Genomic DNA, 6,912 nt, shown 5'->3' on the forward strand with positions numbered 1-6,912 from the left:
TTTTTATTGTGTGTTTTAATCAGGAGTATATGGTGAACTTTTTTACTTGAAATGTACAGGGCCACTCCCTTTTGAGAAACGTATTTTTATAGGTTAATAAAAAAGGAGAACAATAAAAATAGAATGAACGCGTTATCATAATCAATACTGATTCATTAAATAATTCCTTAAGAAAGGCTAGTTTCATTTGGATATACATACATACTATTTGTCTGGAGGTTATCCACTCCACTTTAAATCTATTTTTAACAATACGACGACGTCATATCTGCTGACGTAATATGCGCGTGGTTGTTCTTTAGACAATTACCTAAAATATATATGTATGTACAAATGTAACGGGTGTACATTAGGGTGGTCCAAAAACAGTAAATTGTAGTGCTCTCACCCCTAGGATTGTTCTATATCGAAAAAAGTATACCCCCATTTATTTATTTTTTTTAAATAAAAAATATTTAGAGGTCGCTCAAAGCGCTCAAAGTTTTCCATGTATTTTTATATGGGAAAAATAAATTTTTTCGTAGAAATGGTACAGAATTATGAAAAGTCAATATTTTTCGATCGGAAAACTTTGGTTCTCTTTAGGAGACATTCAATAATAATACCTAATTATTTATTTAACCTTTTTTTAATACTAACGATTTTTTATTGGTCGCCCCATTGCATTTTTCGGGGTTTTTGTGGGTTTTTGGCAGACTTATAAATTTTAATTGCAATTAAAAAATGGTTAAATAAACAGTTTGTATTATTATTGGGAATCTCCTGCAGAGTTTTCTGGTAGAAAAATATGGATTTTTAACTATTCTATACCATTTCTACGAAAAGTGACACTTTTACCTGAAAAATTTTTGCTTATCAGGTAGCTCACCTAGTACACCTTGTATATGTATGTAATCTGAAAAAATATGAAATATAAAATCGAGTCTACTTACATTTACTAAACTGACGCCAAAGCAGGCCACCCAACCCCAACCGCCATCGGGAGCAACTTTACGTGTTTGCTTCATATTTGTCGCTGGAAATATGTGTGCTTGTTTTATATTGTTGTTGTTGTTGTTTTTGTTTACCGGTTTATTTGTATTTTTTATGTGTTTTCTTTATCACTATATATTTTGGTATTTGTTTTGTGGTGGTTGGTTGGAGGTGGGAGGATATGTTGTTGTTCCTTGAGTTGGTTCGTGGGTTATTGTTGTAGTCAGCTGCTTTTGAGCCCTTTACTTTATACTTTTTTCTTTGTTCTTTTTTGTTTTTGTTTTTTTTTTTGCTTATTTGATGTTTCTTTGTTTTGTTTGGCACTTCGCTGTTTTTTGTTTTATCGGTGGTAACTTTTTACTTGTTTTTGTTTTCTTATCCGTGCTTATGACTTTTGTGTCGCGCTTTGAATCCAGAGTTCAACGTTGCTCTTTTGAAATTGGATACGCTTTTGTTTTGTTTCTTGTTGATGCAGCAAATCGTTTAGTAAACGAAATTATTTTGCGTTGTGGCTTTTATGGGCAATTTTTGGCTGCGATTATTTGTTGGTACGTTGGTACTATGTGACATTTAAGAGTATAAGTAAAAATATAACAAAATATAAAAAACATATGTATGTATGTATATGTACTACGGTGACTAGGAGAAGTATTTTGCATTGCTTTTTCTAAGCAAACTTTCGTAAAAGGTCTAGTTTTTTAATTAGATTTCTTAGAAATATTTTGAGTATACCGTTTTATAGCCCATTCAATTTTAGTATTACACAGTGCAAGTTTCCAGTTGCTAAAAAATTCCGTTGCTTTTTGATATATTTTTTTTCCAAAAGGTGTTGAGAATTTTATTCCATACCAAAAAAAAAAATCATTATATGGAATAAAATCATTATAAAAAATCAAAGGCATTTTTTATCACTTCAAATTTTCGCTAAATTTAATAAACATACTCGATTTTTTTTTTTAAATTCTGATTAATAAATTTAAAATAAAAATTTGCTGAATTTTCACAAATTTTGTCCAGAGTTTGAAATTTCGATTTATGTGCATACTTTTTGTCATAAATAGAATGAGCTCATACTATCTTTATCAAAAAATAACGCAAAAAATATTCCATGAAATATATTTTGAAAATCGAAAGATCAGTGCAAAATACTTCTGGGAGTCACTGCATGTACAGACATATATACATGCATATCTATGTATGGATGTGACATCTGTCAGAGCGATGTTTGGTATTTGTGGCCAAAGCATTGTTGGCTTCTTCACTTTGGAGTTTTGCAAATATTTAGTAGATATTTTTGCTGGTACGTTTGTATGTACATATGTATGTGCGTTTGTTTTTGTTTGTTTAACTGTAGAATATTAATAATATAAAGAAAATATTTGAAAGTATATCCGACATAAATATATATGTATATGAATATTAAAATACATATTTACTTATTACAATTTTAATATTTTTAGAAAAAAATTTTACTGCAATGGTTTTTTATAAGCAAATTTCCTTTGTACTTTCTATTGATTTGCTTTTCGATTTTATTGTTGATTTGCTACTCTTAGATTCCATTGCTAAATCACTGAAATGTTTTATTTATTTGATGTCTTGCTGATTACAGCTTTTGACGTTTTCACGTGTTTTGCGGGCGTGCGTTCAATTTCGCTATTCAACACTTATTGGCAGCGCTTATTTCCGGTACGTTTTCACAAAACAGATTGAAAATGGCAGATGCCAGCTCGAGTATTGCTGTTTTTAGCTAGCCTTGCATACGGTTGTTATTGTAAATGGAAATTTTGTATTTTTTTATTTTTTTTCAGTTCATCAGATAGTGAACATCGGTCTGATTTATGATTTATTTTTATTTTATTTATTTATTTTTCTTAATAAATAAAGCAACCTTCAATGGAGATTTCTTAATTAAACTGTAAAAAAGTGTTTATTTATTTATTTTATTTATATAGGAATTAATGAGCCGTGCCATAGTTTAACGCTCTTGATAACGTTGCGAAAGTCTTGTTTAGCAAACAAAAGCATTGTGAAAAAGCTTGTAAAAACTTTTGAGCCAAATTTCGTTTTTTTTTTTGCGCCAGAGCGGAAATTAATATCGTCGGTGATACTACAAAACGTTCTCTGTCACTTATTACCTCTGGTTCTTAATTGATCTGCTATCTGTATCTGATCACTTCTGGCACCCGTTCATCTTTATCAGCCAACGGTAGACAGTTTTGTCCTTCGTTTATTAGGGTGTAACGATTTACAGATGCATTCCGGTGCACGTAAGAGTCCATCTAAGTGTCAAGGGTACTAACAGACATAGAACGATTTGCAGTATCACCGACGATATATCGATAGCTAGAAAGCACTATATCTTAACTGGTCGGTAACCAACATTATGAACGTCGTGCGGAAAACTACTTGATTCTATGAACTTTGTATAAACTCAGTCAAACACGATACTTTCACGTTAGACGTGTCTATTTCCTTTGTCTCCTGGCGTTACTGTTAAACTATATCAACTCTGTTTTAGAGAATTGGGCTTCTATTCATCGGCCTTACTCTTAATGTGGGCGTAGTACTCCTTCAACAGTGTCAGGCGGACGGTTTTAGGCTGAATGATAGATTCGACAGCGTGACAATGAAAGCCTGCAGGCAAAAGTCTTTGAGTGATATGTACTCTGATTGCATGGGAAGAGATGCAGATAGAAAAGGATACCTCGCAACACGCCCGGAGGAGCTATAAAAAGGTCAAGTAGGAGATTTAAAATATACTAATAATGAAGTATTATGGGATATCACACAAGAGAAGTGCTTAAAGATGACATTGTTTGCTCCCCCATAAGAAATGGAACAAATCAGGAACTCCAAAAGATATTGTCTTCGCTGCCGACTACTCTCCGGGAAACAACACAACCTCCTTCTAATTTCCCCAAAGGAGGTACACAGGCTGATAAACTGCGGCGAATAGAAGAGACTCCTTCCTCCAAACAACAAACAAAAAATATACTGGATTTGACGAAATAAACTATTGGACTTGGGAGCTGTTGTAAGGTGTTCCTTATATTTCAGCCAATATCTACATAAGGACATATGTACTATGAATGTTAATCCCGGGATCCCAGCCTTTTTAGGTGACAAAAATTCCGGGATTTGTAATTTGCACGGAAGGCAATAATAGAAACTCCTTTTCTTGATGACCAGTATTGGCTATATTTATTTATTTTTTATTTAAAAATCAAAATTTTTTTAGTAATCTCTAGCTCATTATTATTATTTACTATTTATTTTATGGTAGGAGAGATATAAGCTATTTTTTCGACTTATGTAGTTGACAAGTACTGAATATCTAAATACCGGGATTGTGATAACGACGTCCTGAAAATCCCGGGATCGTAAAAGGCGAAAAAATTAACATCCCTAGTACATACATATTTGTAGGTATATGCCTGTAAAAAAATCAAATTTCATTTCCTTTTATAACGGACTTTTCAACATATTCAGAATTCGTTATGTAGAGGTTTTTGAGCCAACACTTCGTTATATAGGGCCTTTTGCTAATATATTCGGAAGGTTTTTAAGCTCAAAATTTCTTCGTTATACATATCTATGGAGCATTTTTGTATGAAAAATTTCGAACCAACGATTTTTTTTTCTTCAGCGAACTCAGCAAAACTTTTGTTACATTGAGTTTTTCGTTTTACCAGGGTTCGTTATATCGAGGTGTCACGGTATAAAAAATATCAACAATTTCCGAACGTTAATATATTATTTCGAATTAAAATTATTTCACTTTATTTTGTTTTATTTTATTTTAATTAATTTATTTCGTTTTTAATTGACTTCAAAAAAAGTAGGTTATCAATTCGTCGGAATATTTATAATTTTTTTTGTTTATGTTACCCCATAACTTTGGACCAAGTGAACTGTTTTGGATAATTCTTTATCGAATTTTTTATCGGAAACTTGACACCTCAACGGTGGTCCCGTACTAATTGGTTTTAGTTCCGATCATTGGATCATTAAAAAAACTAACGGTACTATTTTAAAATTTGTGTGTGTGTGTTAAGTACGTTTTTCGTGTAAATATTACTAGTTTAATCCATTTGTTTATTTAGTTTTATTTTTTTATTTTTTATTATTAATTTTTTTTTCTGTTTAATTATTTTTTGCATTGTTGCATTTAATTAATTTTGCGTCATTCTATTTCAACTTCTTTTTTCTGTTGCATTTGATTAATTTTATGACATTTTATTACAACTTTTTTCAGTATATATCACCACACTAATGTATTTTTAGTGCTCAATTTTACTAGATTTAGGCCACCTACAGCTAATGACGTCAGTAGTTAGCGCAAAAACCACCTACTACATATATCAATAAACACCTATATGCATGTGCATACACACAGCCATACGTACATATGTATATATAAACACAGAGGTGTATACATATATAGTTAGTTTTTTTATGCAGTTTTTGCATTCGGACTTATGTAGCTGGTTGGTGCTGGGTGTATTTCCATTTTATTGCGTAAATAAAGAAAAGAAATATTTCAACCAGAACCAACAAAGCAAAAGGTAGCAGTGAAGCAAATGTGCAATATGAAGCAAAATCTCACAAAGCAAAGCAGTGGGCACTTGTAGAACATCGAAAAAGACCCTTTTAGTAAACGAACAAATAAAGCATGGCTTAATACTATTTTGTTAAATTTCAATTTTTGTTGTTGTTGTTGTTGTTAAGTCCTCATTGGCAAAGTTAGCTTGGCTGGATTTTAATTGTTTTTCAACTGTTGAATCTTAACTTATAATAGTGTCTTTTTGTATGCTTGTGTGTCTTTTGCCAGCGGCCTAATTCAGGTTCTTGTTTTACTCTACAATCTTCTTCGTTTCTTTGTTGCTTAAATTTTTAAAACTTTTTTTATTTCTCATATGTAATTGCCTTCATTCTACGGATGCTCAAAAGTTAACTATAATGCGAGTTTGCCCGATTCGATTGTTTTTACCTAACTACTAAATGTTGTTTTTTTATCATTTAGTAGCTTTTCTTAAATTTTTATTCGTTTACTAAATACTTGAAAAACTCACAGAAAACACTTCATAAATCGCACAATTCCATCGTTCCAACTGACTGGCTCGTCGCTAACTGCTCAGCTGTGTGTGAGCCGAGTTTTTCTTTTATTTTTTGTTCTAAATTCAGAACTTGTCCGCACAACCGTTCATTTGTTACGTTTTTAAATTTTGCTGCTTCTTTTGTTCCGTATCGTTTGATTTGCCAATCAAGACTGAAACCACTCTGTTGGCGCAGCCACTGTTACTGCTGTTACAGCTGCTATGCATGTTTATACATATGTACATTAGGATGGCTCACACTTTCCATACAAACAAATTTATTTAACAATTTTTTTCGGCCGTAAATAGCTTTAAAAAGTACCAAATATTTGTAGCATTTGCAAAATAAGTTGATTTGCATCTCAAAGACAAATTTGACAGAGTATTCCAAAATAAATCAAACTAAAAAAGTCTGATGATTAGATGTGGTGATCTCCGAAATAGTGCTATAACTTCTACCGCTTAGACTTTGTTGCTTTTTCAATTTTTCCTAATAAACAATCGTGGTACAAAGCTCAATAAAAATATTAAAAATAAAACTAAAAATGGTTTGCTATTTTCAAAGTGTTGTTCAAAACAAAAATGGCACAGCTAGAATGGAAACCGCCAAACCAGATTAACCAAAAATGTGACGAATTGCTAACAATAAGCGAACTCCTGTGCATGAATTCAAGTATTTGAGTCTAACTCTGTCCTACGCTGGACAATCACACAGAATGTGCTGAAGTGAACTCACTTTCTGAGGAATCAAGGTTCTATGCGACTCTGAGTCTGAAAACTATTCACGGATCAGCCATATTTTCGATGCACCTAGCAAAGGTCCAGCAGTATACGGATTGCT

At 32.0% G+C, this 6,912-nt stretch overlaps 1 long non-coding RNA gene across 1 annotated transcript; it reads right to left on the reverse strand.

Moving 5' to 3' along the window:
- Positions 1-1,104: 1,104 nt before the first annotated feature.
- Positions 1,105-6,246, reverse strand: LOC108365920 (uncharacterized). Its single transcript, XR_001848025.1, has 2 exons — positions 6,048-6,246; positions 1,105-1,531 (listed from the first exon to the last, which is right to left on the reverse strand). It is a non-coding gene; the product is annotated as an uncharacterized LOC108365920 (long non-coding RNA).
- Positions 6,247-6,912: the final 666 nt, after the last annotated feature.

Source organism: Rhagoletis zephyria, unplaced genomic scaffold (genome assembly GCF_001687245.7).
Source record: "Rhagoletis zephyria isolate East Lansing unplaced genomic scaffold, Rhagoletis_zephyria_1.1 Rzeph_scaffold_02058, whole genome shotgun sequence".
Taxonomy (NCBI): Eukaryota; Metazoa; Arthropoda; class Insecta; order Diptera; family Tephritidae; genus Rhagoletis; species Rhagoletis zephyria.